This window comes from Camellia sinensis, chromosome 11, assembly GCF_055761805.1.
Source record: "Camellia sinensis isolate YWXY chromosome 11, ASM5576180v1, whole genome shotgun sequence".
Taxonomy (NCBI): Eukaryota; Viridiplantae; Streptophyta; class Magnoliopsida; order Ericales; family Theaceae; genus Camellia; species Camellia sinensis.
In genome coordinates, this window is record NC_138971.1 from 179,792,045 (window position 1) to 179,809,471 (window position 17,427).

The window sequence follows — 17,427 nt, forward strand, 5'->3', positions numbered from 1 at the left end:
TATGTAATTATGGTTTTTACTTGCCATTTCTCATGCATTAGGGTTTAAACACTTGGACAATTATTCGGACCCTCTTACAAGATGGTAGATATGTAATTATGGTGTTTTTACTTGCCATTTCTCATGCATTATGGTTTAAACACGCGGACACTTATTCGGACCCTCTTACATGATGGCAGATATGTAATTATGGTGTTTACTTGCCGTTTCTCATGCATTAGGGTTTAAACACTCAGACACTTATTCGGACCCTCGTACACGATGGCAGATATGTAATTATGGTGTTTACTTGCCATTTCTCATGCACTAGGGTTTAAACACTCGGGCACTTATTCGGTTTCTCTTGCATGATGGCAGATATGTAATTATGGTGTTTACTTGCTATTTCTCATGCATTAGGGTTTAAACACTTGGACACTTATTCGAACCCTCCTGCATAATGGCAGATATGTAATTATGGTGTTTGTTTGCCATTTCTCGTGCAATAGGATTTGAACACTCGGATACTTGTCCGGACCCTCTTACGTGATGGCAGAGATGTAACTATGTTGTTTACTTGCCACTTCTCATGCATTTGGGTTTAAACACTAGGACACTTATTCGAACTCTCTTCCATGACGGCTGATATGTAATTATGGTGTTTGTTTGCCATTTCTTCCGCATTAGGGTTCGAACACTCAGACACTTATTCGGACCCCCTTGCATGATGGCCGATATGAAATTATGGTGTTCGCTTGCCATTTCCCATGCATTTGGACTTAAACTCTTGGACACTTATTCGGACCCTCCTGCATGATGGCAGAAATGTAATTATAGTGTTTACTTGCCATTTCTCGTACATTAGGGTTTAAACACTCGGATACTTATTCGGACCCTCTTGCATGATGGCAGATATGTAATTATGGTGTTCATTTGTCATTTCTCGTGCAATAGGATTCGAACAATCCGAAACTTATTTCGACCCCATCGCATGATGGCAGATACGTAATTATGGTGTTTACTTGACATTTCTCATGCATTAGGGTTTAAACACTCGGACACTTGTTCGAACCCTCTTGTGTGATGGCAGATATGTAATTATAGTGTTTACCTGCCATTTATCATGCATTAGGGTTTAAACACTCGGACACTTATTCGGACCCTCTTACAGGATGGTAGATATGTAATTATGGTGTTTTTACTTGCCATTTCTCATGCATTATGCTTTAAACACGCGGACACTTATTAGGACCCTCTTACACGATGGCAGATATGTAATTATGGTGTTTACTTGCCATTTCTCATGCGTTAGGGTTTAAACACTCGGACACTTATTCGGACCCTCTTACACGATAGCAGATATGTAATTATGGTGTTTACTTGCCATTTCTCATGCATTAGGGTTTAAACACTCGGACACTTATTCAAACCCTCTTACATGATGGCAGATATGTAATTACGGTGTTTACTTGCCATTTCTCATGCATTAGGGTTTAAACACTTGGCCAATTATTCGGACCCTCTTACATGATGACAGATATGTAATTATGGTGTTTTTACTTGCCATTTCTCATGCACTAGGGTTTAAACACTCAGACACTTATTCGAACCCTCTTGCATGATGGCATATATGTAATTATGGTGTTTGTTTTCCATTTCTCATGCAATAGGATTCGAACACTCGGACACTTATTCGGACCCTCTTGCGTGATGGCAGATATATAATTATGGTGTTTACTTGCCATTTCTCACGCATTACGATTAAAACGCTCGGACACTTATTCAGGCCATCTTTCATGATGGTAGACATGTAATTATGGTGTTTACCTCCCATTTCTCATGCATTAGGGTTTAAACACTTGGACACATATTCGGACCCTCCTGCATAATGGCATATATGTAATTATGGTGTTTGTTTGCCATTTCTCGTGCAATTGGATTCGAACACTCGGATACTTATTCGGACCCTCTTGCATCATGGCAGATATGTAACTATGTTGTTTACTTGTCTCTTCTCATGCATTTTGGTTTAAACACTCGGACACATATTCGGACCCTCTTGCTTGACGGCAGATCTGTAATTTTCGTGTTTGTTTGCTATTTTTTCTGCATTAGGGTTCGAACACTCGGACACTTATTCGGACACTCTTGCACGATGGCAGATATGTAATTATGGTGTTTGTTTGCCATTTCTCGTGCAATAGGATTCGAACACTCGGATACTTGTTCAGACCCTCTTGCATGATGGCAGAGATGTAACTATATTGTTTACTTGTCACTTCTCATGCATTTGGGTTTAAACAGTAGGACACTTATTCGGACCCTATTGCATGACGGTAGATATGTAATTATGGTGTTTCTTTTCCATTTCTTTTGCATTGTGGTTCGAACACTCGGACACTTATTCGGACCCCCTTGCATGATGGTTGATAAGTAATTATGGTGTTCGCTTGCCATTTCTCATGCATTAGGGTTTAAACACTCGGACAATTATTCGGACCCTCTTTCATGGTGGCAGAAATGTAATTATAGTGTTTACTTCCCATTTCTCATACATTTGGGTTTAAACACTCGGACACTTATTCGGACCCTGTTGTATGATGGCAGATATGTAATTATGGTCTTTGTTTGCCATTCTCGTGCAATTGGATTCGAACACTCGGACTCTTATTCGGTTTCTCTTGCATGATGGCAGATATGTAATTATGGTGTTTACTTGCTATTTCTCATGCATTAGGGTTTAAACACTTGGACACTTATTCGAACCCTCCTGCATAATGGCAGATATGTAATTATGGTGTTTGTTTGCCACTTCTCATGCATTTGGGTTTAAACAGTAGGACACCTATTCGGACCATATTGCATGACGACAGATATGTAATTATGGTGTTTCTTTGCCATTTCTTTTGCATTGGGGTTCGAACACTCGGACACTTATTCGGACCCCCTTGCATGATGGTAGATATTACTCGGACACTTATTCGGACCCTCTTGCATGATGGCTGATATGTAGTTATGGTGTTTACTTGCCATTTCACTTGCATTGGGGTGTAAACACTCGGACACTTATTCGAACCCTCTTGCGTGATGGCAGATATGTAATTACGGTTTTTACTTGCCATTTCTCATGCATTAGGGTTTAAACACTCGGACAATTATTCGGACCCTCTTACAAGATGGTAGATATGTAATTATGGTGTTTTTACTTGCCATTTCTCATGCATTAAGGTTTAAACACGCGGACACTTATTCGGACCCTCTTACACGATGGCAGATATGTAATTATGGTGTTTACTTGCCGTTTCTCATGCATTAGGGTTTAAACACTCAGACACTTATTCGGACCCTCTTACACGATGGCAGATGTGTAATTATGGTGTTTACTTGCCATTTCTCATGCATTACGGTTTAAACACTCGGACACTTATTCGGTTTCTCATGCATGATGGCAGATATGTAATTATGGTGTTTACTTGCTGTTTCTCATGCATTAGGGTTTAAACACTTGGACACTTATTTGAACCCTCCTGCATAATGGCAGATATGTAATTATGGTGTTTGTTTGCCATTTCTCGTGCAATAGGATTTGAACACTCGGATACTTGTCCGGACCCTCTTGCGTGATGGCAGAGATGTAACTATGTTGTTTACTTGCCACTTCTCATGCATTTGGGTTTAAACACTAGGACACTTATTCGGACTCCCTTGCATGACGGCAGATATGTAATTATGTTGTTTGTTTGCCATTTCTTCTACATTGGGGTTCGAACACTCGGACACTTATTCGGACCCCCTTGCATGATGGCCGATATGTAATTATGGTGTTCGCTTTCCATTTCCCATGCATTTGGGTTTAAACTCTCGGACACTTATTCGGACCCTCCTGCATGATGGCAGAAATGTAATTATAGTGTTTACTTGGCATTTCTCATACATTAGGGTTTAAACACTCGGACACTTATTCAGACCCTCTTGCATGATGGCAGATATGTAACTGTGGTGTTCATTTGTCATTTCTCGTGCAATAGGATTCGAACAATCCGAAACATATTCCGACCCCATCGCATGATGGCGGATATGTAATTATGGTGTTTACTTGCCATTTCTGATGCATTAGGGTTTAAACACTCGAACACTTATTCGAACCCTCTTGCGTGATGGCAGATATGAAATTTTGGTTTTTACTTGCCATTTCTCATGCATTAGGGTTTAAACACTCGGACAATTATTCGGACCCTCTTACAAGATGGTAGATATGTAATTATGGTGTTTTTACTTGCCATTTGTCATGCATTATGGTTTAAACACGCGGACACTTATTCGGACCATCTTACACGATGGCAGATATGTATTTATGGTGTTTACTTGCCGTTTCTCATGCATTAGGGTTTAAACACTCAGACACTTATTCGGACCCTCTTACACGATGGCAGATATGTAATTATGGTGTTTACTTGTCATTTCTCATGCATTAGGGTTTAAACACTCGGACACTTATTCAGTTTCTCTTGCATGATGGCAGATATGTAATTATGGTGTTTACTTGCTATTTCTCATGCATTAGGGTTTAAACACTTGGACACTTATTCGAACCCTCCTGCATAATGGCAGCTATGTAATTATGGTGTTTGTTTTCCATTTCTCGTGCAATAGGATTTGAACACTCGGATACTTGTCCGGACCCTCTTGCATAATGGCAGAGATGTAACTATGTTGTTTACTTGCCACTTCTCATGCATTTGGGTTTAAACAGTAGGACACTTATTCGGACCCTATTGCATGACGGCAGATATGTAATTTTGGTGTTTCTTTGCCATTTCTTTTGCATTGGGGTTCGAACACTCGGACACTTATTCGGACCCCCTTGCATGATGGCAGATATGACTCGGACACTTATTCGGACCCTCTTGCATGATGGCATATATGTAGTTATGGTGTTTACTTGCCATTTCACTTACATTGGGGTGTAAACACTCGGACACTTATTCGAACCCTCTTGCGTGATGGCAGATATGTAATTATGGTTTTTACTTGCCATTTCTCATGCATTAGGGTTTAAACACGCGGACAATTATTCGGTCCCTCTTACATGATTGCAGATAGGTAATTATGGTGTTTTTACTTGCCATTTCTCATGCATTATGGTTTAAACACGCGGACACTTATTCGGACCCTCTTACACGATGGCAGATATGTAATTATGGTGTTTACTTGCCGTTTCTCATGCATTAGGGTTTAAACACTCAGACACTTATTCGGACCCTCTTACACGATGGCAGATATGTAATTATGGTGTTTACTTGCCATTTCTCATGCATTAGGGTTTAAACACTCGGGCACTTATTCGGTTTCTCTTGCATGATGGCAGATATGTAATTATGGTGTTTACTTGCTATTTCTCATGCATTAGGGTTTAAACACTTGGACACTTATTCGAACCCTCCTGCATAATGGCAGATATGTAATTATGGTGTTTGTTTGCCATTTCTCGTGCAATAGGATTTGAACACTCGGATACTTGTCCGGACCCTCTTACGTGATGGCAGAGATGTAACTATGTTGTTTACTTGTCTCTTCTCATGCATTTGGGTTTAAACACTAGGACACTTATTCGGACTCTCTTCCATGACGGCTGATATGTAATTATGGTGTTTGTTTGCCATTTCTTCCGCATTGGGGTTCGAACACTCAGACACTTATTTGGGCCCCCTTGCATGATGGCCGATATGAAATTATGGTGTTCGCTTGCCATTTCCCATGCATTTGGACTTAAACTCTTGGACACTTATTCGGACCCTCCTGCATGATGGCAGAAATGTAATTATAGTGTTTACTTGCCATTTCTCGTACATTAGGGTATAAACACTCGGACACTTATTCGGACCCTCTTGCATGATGGCAGATATGTAATTATGGTGTTCATTTGTCATTTCTCGTGCAAGAGGATTCGAACAATCCGAAACTTATTTCGACCCCATCGCATGATGGCAGATATGTAATTATGGTGTTTACTTGACATTTCTCATGCATTAGGGTTTAAACACTCGGACACTTGTTCGAACCCTCTTGTGTGATGGCAGATATGTAATTATAGTGTTTACCTGCCATTTCTCATGCATTAGGGTTTAAACACTCGGACACTTGTTCGGACCCTCTTACAGGATGGTAAATATGTAATTATGGTGTTTTTACTTGCCATTTCTCATGCATTATGCTTTAAACACGCGGACACTTATTAGGACCCTCTTACACGATGGCAGATATGTAATTATGGTGTTTACTTGCCATTTCTCATGCGTTAGGGTTTAAACACTCGGACACTTATTCGGACCCTCTTACACGATGGCAGATATGTAATTATGGTGTTTACTTGCCATTTCTCATGCATTAGGGTTTAAAAACTCGGACACTTATTCAACCCTCTTACATGATGGCAGATATGTAATTACGGTGTTTACTTGCCATTTCTCATGCATTTGGGTTTAAACACTCGGCCAATTATTCGGACCCTCTTACATGATGGCAGATATGTAATTATGGTATTTTTACTTTCCATTTCTCATGCACTAGGGTTTAAACACTCGGACACTTATTCGAACCCTCTTGCATGATGGCATATATGTAATTATGGTGTTTGTTTTCCATTTCTCATGCAATAGGATTCGAACACTCGGACACTTATTCGGACCCTCTTGCGTGATGGCAGATATATAATTATGGTGTTTACTTGCCATTTCTCACGCATTACGATTTAAACGCTCGGACACTTATTCAGGCCATCTGTCATGATGGTAGACATGTAATTATGGTGTTTACCTGCCATTTCTCATGCATTAGGGTTTAAACACTTGGACACATATTCGGACCCTCCTGCATGATGGCATATATGTAATTATGGTGTTTGTTTGCCATTTCTCGTGCAATTGGATTCGAACACTCGGATACTTATTCGGACCCTCTTGCATCATGGCAGATATGTAACTATGTTGTTTACTTGTCTCTTCTCATGCATTTTGGTTTAAACACTCGGACACATATTCGGACCCTCTTGCTTGACGGCAGATATGTAATTTTCGTGTTTGTTTGCTATTTTTTCTGCATTAGGGTTCGAACACTCGGACACTTATTCGGACACTCTTGCACGATGGCAGATATGTAATTATGGTGTTCACTTGCCACTTCTCATGCATAAGGGTTTAAACACTCGGACACTTATTCGGTCCCTCTTGCATGATGGCCGATATGTAATTATAGTGTTTACTAGTCATTTCTCATACATTAGTTTTTAAACACTCAGTCACTTATTCGGACCCACTTGCATGATGCCAGATATGTAATTATGGTGTCTGTTTGCCATTTCTCGTGCTATAGGATTCGAACACTCCGAAACTTATTCCGACCCTATCGCAAAATGACAGATATGTAATTATAGTGTTTACTTGTCATTTCTCATGCATTAGGGTTTAAACACTCAGACAGTTATTCGGTCCCTTTTGCGTGATGGCGGATATGTAATTATGGTGTTTACTTGCCATTTCTTATGCATTAGGGTTTAAACACTCAGAAACTCATTCGGACCCTCTTACATGATGGCAGATATGTAATTATGGTGTTTTTACTTGCCACTTCTCATGCATTAGGGTTTAAACACTCGGACACTTATTCGGACCATCTTGCATGATGACATATATGCAATTATGGTGTTTGTTTGCCGTTTCTCGGGCAATTGGATTCGAACACTCGGACACTTATTCGGACCCTCTTGCATGATGGTAGATATGTAATTGTGGTGTTCACTCGCCATTTCTCATGCATTAGGGTTTAAACACACGGACACTTATTCGGACCCTTCTGCATGATGGCAGATACGTAATATTGGTGTTTGTTTACCATTTCTTGTGTATTAGGATTCGAACACTCGGACACTTATTCGGACCCTCTTGCATGATGAAGGATATGCAATTATGGTGTTTACATGCCATTTCTCATACATTAGGGTTTAAACACTCGGACACTTATTCGGACCCTCTTGCATGATGGCAGATATGTAATTACGGTGTTTGTCTGGCATTTCTCGTGCAATAGTATTCGAACACCCCGAAAGTTATTCCGGCCCAGTTGCACGATGGCAGATATGTAATTGTGGTGTTTATTTTCCATTTCTCGTGCGTTAGGCTTTAAACACTTGGACAATTATTCGGACGCTCTTACACGATGGTAGATATGTAATTGTGGTGTTTGCTTGCCATTTCTCACGCATTAGGGTTTAAACACTCGGACACTTATTCGGACCCTCTTACACGATGGCAGATATGTAATTATGGTGTTTACTTGCCATTTCTCATGCATTAGGGTTTAAACACTCGGTCACTTATTCGGACCCTCTTGCATGATGGCAGATATGTAGTTATGGTGTTTATTTGCCATTTCTCATGCATTAGGGTTTAAACACTTGGACAATTATTCGGACCCTCTTGCATCATGGCAGATATGTAATTATAGTGTTTTCTTTCCATTTCTCATACATTAGGGTTGAAACACTCGGACACTTATTCGGACACTCTTGCATGATGGCAGAAGTGTAATTATGGTGTTTGTTTGCCATTTCACGGGCAATAGTATTCGAACACTCCGAAACTTATACCGACCCCACCGCATGATGGCTGATGTGTAATTATGTTGTTTACTTGCCATTTCTCACGCATTAGGGTTTAAACACTCGGACACTTATTCGAACCATCTTGCACGATGGCAGATATGTAATTATAGTGTTTACTTGCCATTTCTCATGCATTAAGGTTTAAACACTCGGACAATTATTCGGACCCTCTTACATGATGGAGGATATGAAATTATGGTGTTTTTACTTGCCATATCTCATGCACTAGGGTTTAAACACCCGAACACTTATTCGGACCGTCTTGCATGATGGCATATGCATAATTATGGTGTTTGTTTTCCCGTTCTCGTGCAATAGGATTCGAACACTCGGTCACTTATTCGGACCCTCTTGCATGATGGCAGATATGTAATTATGGTGTTTACTTGCTATTTCTCATGCATTAGGGTTTAAACACTCGGACACTTATTCGGACCGTCTTTCATGATGGCAGATATGTAATTATGGTGTTTACTTGCCATTTCTCATGCATTAGGGTTTAAACACGCGGACACTTATTCGGACCCTCCTGCATGATGGCATATATGTAATGTTGGTGTGTGTTTGCCATTTCTTGTGTATTAGGATTCGAACACTCGGACACTTATTCGGACCCTGCTGCATTATGGCAGATATGTAGTTATGGTGTTTGTTTGCCATTTCTTGTGTATTAGGATTCGAACACTCGGACACTTATTCAGATCCTCTTGCATGATGGCAGATATATAACTATGGTGTTTTCTTGCCATTTCTCATGCATTAGGGTTTAAACACTCAGACACTTATTCGAACCCTCTTGCATGATGATAGATATGTAATTATGGGATTTACTTGCCATTTGTCATACATTAGGGTTTAAACACTCGGACACTTATTCAGACCCTCTTGCATGATGGCAGATATGTAATTATGGTGTTCGTTTGCCATTTCTCGTGCAATAGGATTCGAACACTCTGAAACTTATTCCGATCCTAACGCATGATGGCAGATATGTAATTATGGTATTTTCTTGGCATTTCTCATGCATTAGGGTTTAAACACTCGGACACTTATTCGAACCCTCTTGCATGATGGCAGAGATGTAATTATGGTGTTTACTTGCCATTTCTCATGCATTAGGGTTTAAACACGCGGACAATTATTCGGTCCCTCTTACATGATTGCAGATAGGTAATTATGGTGTTTTTACTTGCCATTTCTCATGCATTAGAGTTTAAACACTGGGACACTTATTCGAAGCCTCTTGCATGATGGCATATATGTAATTATGGTGTTTACTTGCCATTTCTCAAGCATTAGGGTCTAAACACTCGGACACTTATTCGGACCCTCTCTCTTGATGGCAGATATGTAGTTCTAGTGTTTACTTGTCATTTCTCAGGCATTGGTGTTTAAACACTTGGACACATATTCAGACCCTCCTGTATGATGGCATATACGTAATTATGGTGTTTGTTTGCAATTTCTCGTGCAATAGGATTCGAACACTAGGACACTTATTCGGACCCTCTTGCATGACGGCAGATATGTAATCATGGTGTTTGTTTTCCATTTCTTCTGCATTAGGGTTCGGACTCTCGGACACTTATTTGGGCCCTCTTGTATGATGGCAGATATGTAATTATGGTGTTCGCTTGCCATTTCGCATGCATTAGGGTTTAAACAGTCGGACACTTATTCGGACCCTCTTGCATGATGGCAGATACGTAATTATAGTGTTTACTTCCCATTTCTCATACATTAGGGTCTAAACACTCGGACACTTATTCGAACCCTCTTACATGATGGCAGGTATGTAATTATGGTGTTTACTTGCCATTTCTCATGCATTAGGGTTTAAACAGTTGGACACTTTTTCGGACCCTCCTGCATAATGGCAGATATGTAATTATGGTGTTTGTTTGCTATTTCTCGTGCAATAGGATTCAAACACTCGGATACTTGTTCGGACCCTCTTGCATGATGGCAGAGATGTAACTATCTTGTTTACTTGCCACTTCTCATGCATTTGGGTTAAAACACTAGGACACTTGTTCGCTCCCTCTTGCATGGCGGCAGATATGTAATAATGGTGTTTGTTTGCCATTTCTTCTGCATTGGGGTTCGAACAGTCGGACACTTATTCGAACCCCCATGCATGATGGCTGATATGTAATTATGGTGTTCGGTTGCCATTTCTCATGCATGAGGGTTTAAACACTCGGACACTTATTCGGACCCTCTTGCATGATGACAAATATCTAATTATAGTGTTTACTTGCCATTTCTCATACATTAGGGTTTAAACACTCAGACACTTATTCGGACCGTCTTGCATGATGGCAGATATGTAATTATGGTGTTTGTTTGCCATTTCTCGTGCAATAGGATTCGAACACTTTGAAACTTATTCCGACCCTAACGCATGATGCCAGATATGTAATTATGGTGTTTTCTTGCCATTTCTCATGCATTAGGGTTTGAACACTCGGACACTTATTCGAACCCTCTTGCATGATGGCAGATATGTAATTATGGTGTGTACTTGCCATTTCTCATGCATTAGGGTTTAAACACGCGAACAATTATTCGGTCCCTCTTACATGATTGCAGATATGTAATTATGGCGTTTTTACTTGCCATTTCTCATTCATTAAAGTTTCAACACTCGAACACTTATACGGATCCTCTTGCATGATGGCAGATGTGTAATTATGGTGTTTTATTTCCATTTCTCATGCATTAGGGTTTAAACACTCGGACACTTATTCGGACCCTCTTGCATGATGACAGATATGTAATTATGGGATTAACTTGCCATTTCTCATATATTAGGGTTTAAACACTCGGACACTTATTCAGTCCCTCTTGTATGATGGCAGATATGTAATTATGGTGTTTGTTTGCCATTTCTCGTGTAATAGGATTCGAACACTCCGAAACTTGTTCCCACCCTAACACATGATGGCAGATATGTAATTATGGTGTTTTTTTGCCATTTCTCATGCATTAGGGTTTAAACACTCGGACACTTATTCGAACCATCTTGCATGATGGCAGATATGTAATTATGGTGCTTACTTGCCATTTCTCATGCATTAGGGTTTAAACACTTGGACACATATTCAGACCCTCCTGTATGATGGCATATACGTAATTATGGTCTTTGTTTGCCATTTCTCGTGCAATAGGATTCGAACACTCGGATACTTATTCGGACCCCCTTGCATGATGGCAGATATGTAACTCTGCTGTTTACTTGCCACTTCTCATGCGTTTGGGTTTAAACACTCGGACACTTATTTGAAACCTCATGCATGACGGCAGATATTTAATTTTGGTGTTTGTTTGCCATTTCTTCTGCATTATGGTTCGAACACACGAACACTTGTTCGGACCCTCTTGCATGATGGTAGATTTGTAATTATGGTATTCGCTTGCCATTTGTCATGCATTAGGGTTTAAACACTCAGACACTTATTCGAACCCTCTTACATGATACCAGATATGTAATTACAGTATTTACCTGCCATTTCTCATATATTATGGTTTAAACACTCGGACACTTATTCAAACCCACTTGCATGATGGCAAATATGTAATTATGGTGTTTATTTGACATTTCTCGTGCTATAGGATTCGAACACTCTGAAACTTATTCCGACCCTATTGCATGATGGCTGATATGTAATTGTCGTGTTTACTTGCTATTTCACATGCATTAGGTTCTCAACACTCGGACACTTATTCGGACCCTCTTGCATGATGGCGGATATGTAGTTATGGTGTTTACTTGCCATTTCTCATGCATTAGGGTTTAAACTCGGACACTTATTCAGACCCTCTTGCATGATAGCAGACATGTAATTATGCTGTTTACTTGCCATTTCTCTTGCATTATGGTTTATACACTCGGACACTTATTCATACCCTCTTGCATTATGACAGATATGTAATTATGGTGTTTGTTTGCCATTTCTCGTGCAATAGGATTCGAACACTCGGATACTTATTCAGACCCTCTTGTATGCTGGTAGAGATGTAACTATGCTGTTTACTTGCCACTTCTCATGCATTTGGGTTTAAACACTAGGACACTTATTCGGACCCTCTTGCATGACAACAGATATGTAATTATGATGTTTGTTTTCCATTTCTTCTGCATTAGGGTTCGGACACTCGGACGCTTATTTGGACCCTCTTGTATGATGGCAGATATGTAATTCTGGCGTCCGCTTGCCATTTCGCATGCATTAGGGTCTAAACACTCGGACACATATTCGGACCCTCTTGTATGATGGTAGATATGTAATTATAGTGTTTACTTGCCGTTTCTCATACATTAGGGTTTAAACACTCGGACACTTATTCGAACCCTCTTGCATGATGGCAGATATTTAATTATGGTGTTTACCTGCCATTTCACATGCATTAGGGTTTAAACAGTTGGACACTTATTCGGACCCTCCTGCATAATGGCAGATATGTAATTATGGTGTTTGTTTGCTATTTCTCGTGCAATAGGATTCGAACACTCGGATACTTGTTCGGACCCTCTTGCATGATGGCTGAGATGTAACTATGTTGTTTACTTGCCACTTCTCATGCATTTGGGTTAAAACACTAGGACACTTGTTCGCTCCCTCTTGCATGATGGCAGATATGGTATAATGGTGTTTGTTAGCCGTTTCTTCTGCATTGGGGTTCGAACAGTCGAACACTTATTCGGACCCCCTTGCATGATGGCAGATATGTAATTACGGTGTTCGCTTGCCATTTCTCATGCATGAGGATATAAACACTCGGACACTTATTCGGACCCTCTTGCATGATGGCAGATATGTAATTATAGTGTTTACTTGCCTTTTCTCATACATTAGGGTTTAAACACTCAGACACTTATTCGGAGCCTCTTGCATGATGGCAGATATGTAATTATGGTGTTTGTTTGCCATTTCTCGTGCAATAGGATTCGAACACTCCGAAACTTATTCCGACCCTAACACATGATGGCAGATATGTAATTATGGTGTTTTCTTGCCATTTCTCATGCATTAGGGTTTAAACACTCGGACACTTATTCGAACCCTCTTGCATGATGGCATACATGTAATTATGGTGTTTACTTGCCATTTCTCATGCATTAGGGTTTAAACACGCGGACAATTATTCTGTCCCTCTTACATGATTGCAGATATGTAATTATGATGTTTTTAATTGCCATTTCTCATGCATTAGAGTTTAAACACTCGGACACTTATTCGAACCCTCTTGCATGATGGTATATATGTAATTATGGTGTTTACATGCCATTTCTCATGCATTAGGGTTTAAACACTCGGACACTTATTCGGACCCTCTTTCTTGATGGCAGATATGTAGTTCTGGGGTTTAGTTGCCATTTCTCATGCATTAGTGCTTAAACACTTGGACACATATTCGGACCCTCCTGCATGATGGCATATACGTAATTATGGTGTTTATTTGCCATTTTTCATGCAATAGGATTCGAACACTCGGATACTTATTCGGACCCTCTTGGATGATGGCCGATATGTAACTCTGCTGTTTACTTGCCACTTCTCATGCATTTGGGTTTAAACACTCGGACACTTATTCGAAACCTCTTGCATGACGGCAGATATGTAATTTTGGTGTTTGTTCGCCACTTCTTCTGCATTAGGGTTTGAACACTCGGACACTTATTCGAATCCTCTTGCATGATGGCAGATGTGTAATTATGGTATTCGCTTGCCATTTGTCATGCATTAGGGTTTAAACACTCAGACACTTATTCGAACCCTCTTGCATGATGGCATATATGTAATTATAGTCTTTACTTGCCATTTCTCATACATTATAGTTTAAACACTCAGACACTAATTCTGACCCACTTGCATGATAGCAAATATGTAATTATGGTGTTTGTTTTACATTTCTCGTGCTATAGGATACGAACACTCCGAAACATATTCCGACCCTATCGCATGATGGCAGATATGTAATTATGGTGTTTACTTGCCATTTCTCATGCATTAGGGTTTCAACACTCGGACACTTATTCGGACCCTCTTGCAAGATGGCGGATATGTAGTTATGGTGTTTACTTGCCATTTCTCATGCATTAGGGTTTAAACACAGAAACTTATTCGGACCCTCTTGCATGATGGCAGATATGTAATTATGGTGTTTACTTGTCATTTCTCATGCATTAGGGTTTAAACACTCAGACACTTATTCGGACCCGCTTGCATGATGACAGATATGTAATTATGGTGTTTGTTTGCCATTTGTTGTGCAATAGGATTCGAACACTCGTATATTTATTCCGACCCTCTTGCATGCTGGCAGAGATGTAACTATGCTGTATACTTGCCACTTCTCATGCATTTCGGTTTAAACACTAGGACACTTATTCGGACCCTCTTGCATGACGACAGATACGTAATCATGGTGTTTGTTTTCCATTTCTTCTGCATTAGGGTTCGGATACTCGGACACTTATTTGGATCCTCTTGCATGATGGCAGATATGTAATTATGGTGTTCACTTGCCATTTCGCATGCATTAGGGTTTAAACACTCGGACACTTATTCGGACCCTCTTGCATGATGGCAGATACGTAATTATAGTGTTTACTTCCCATTTCTCATACATTAGGGTTCAAACACTCGGACACTTATTCGAACCCTCTTGCATGATGGCAGGTATGTAATTATGGTGTTTACTTGCCATGTCTCATGCATTAGGGTTTAAACAGTTGGACACTTTTTCGGACCCTCCTCCATAATGGCAGATATGTAATTATGGTGTTTGTTTGCTATTTCTCGTGCAATAGGATTCGAACACTCGGATACTTGTTCGGACCCTCTTACATAAAGGTGGATATGTAATTATGGTGTTTTTACTTTCCATTTCTCATGCATTAGGGTTTAAACACTCGAACACTTATTCGGACCCTCTTGCATGGTGGCATATATGCAATTATGGTGTTTGTTTTCCAATTCTCGTGTAATAGGATTCGAACACTCCGAAACTTATTCCGACCCTATCGCATGATGGCAGATATGTAATTATGGTGTTTACTTGCCATTTCTCATGCATTAGGTTTTAAACACTCAGACACTTATTCGAACCCACTTACATGATGGCAGATATGTAATTACGGTGTTTACTTGCCGTTTCTCATCCATTAGGGTTTAAACACTCGGACAATTATTCGGACCCTCTTACATGATGGCAGATATGTAATTATGGTGTTTTCTTGCCATTTCTCATGCATTACGGTTTAAACACTCGGACACTTATTTGGACCCTCTTGCATGAAGACAGATATGTAATTATGGTGTTTATTTGCCATTTCTCTTGCGTTAGGCTTTAAACACTCAGACAATTATTTAGACCCTCTTACACGATGGTAGATATGTAATTATGGTGTTTACTTGCCATTTCTCATGCATTAGGGTTTAAACAATCGGACACATATTCGGACCCTCTTACACGATGGCAGATATGTAATTATGGTGTTTACATGCCATTTCTCATGCGTTAGGGTTTAAACACTCGGACACTAATTCGGACCCTCTTACATGATGGCAGATATGTAATTATGGTGTTTACTTGCCATTTCCCAAGCATTAGGGTTTAAACACTCGGACACTTATTCGGACCCTCTTGCATGATGGCAAATATGTAATTACATTGTTTACTTGCCATTTCTCATACATTAGGTTTTAAACACTCGGACACTTATTCGGACACTCTTGCATGATGGTAGATATGTAATTATGGTGTTTGTTCGCCATTTCTCGTGCAATAGGATTCGAACAACCCGAAACTTATTCCGACCCCATCGCATGATGGCAGATATGTAATTATGGTGTTTAAATGCCATTTCTCATGCATTAGGGTTTAAACACTCGGACACTTATTCGGACCCTCTTGCATGATGACAGATATGTAACTATGGTGTTTACTTGCCATTTCTCATACATTAGGGTCTAAACACTCGGATAATTGTTCGGAGCCTCCTGCATGATGACAGATATGTAATTATGGTGTTTGTTTGCCATTTCTCGTGCAATAGGATTCGAACACTCCGAAAGTTATTCCGACCAAGTTGCATGATGGCAGATATGTAATTATGGTGTTTTCTTGCCATTTCTCATGCATTACGGTTTAAACACTCGGACACTAATTCGGACCCTCTTGCATGAAGACGGAGATGTAATTATGGTGTTTATTTTCCATTTCTCATGTGTTAGGCATTAAACACTTGGACAATTATTCGGACCCTCTTACACGATGGTAGATATGTAATTATGTTGTTTACTTGCCATTTCTCATGCATTATGGTTTAAACACTCGGGGAATTATTCAGACCCTCTTATATGATGGCAGATATGTAATAATGGTGTTTTTACTTCCCATTTCTCATTGATTGGGGTTTAAACACTCGGACACTTATTCAGACCCTCTTTCATAATGGCATATATGTAATTATGGTGTTTGTTTTCCATTTCTCGTGCAATAGGATTCGAACAGTCGGACACTTATTCGGACCCTCTTGCATGATGGCAGATATGTAATTATGGTGTTTACTTGCCATTTCTAATGCATTAGGGTTTAAACACTCGGACACTTATTTGGACCCTCTTTCTTGATAGTAGATATGTAATTATGGTGTTTACTTGCCATTTCTCTTGCATTAGGGTTTAAACACTCTGACACTTATTCGGACCCTCCTGCATGATGGTAGATATGTAATATTGGTATTTGTTTGACATTTATTGCGTATTATGATTCGAACA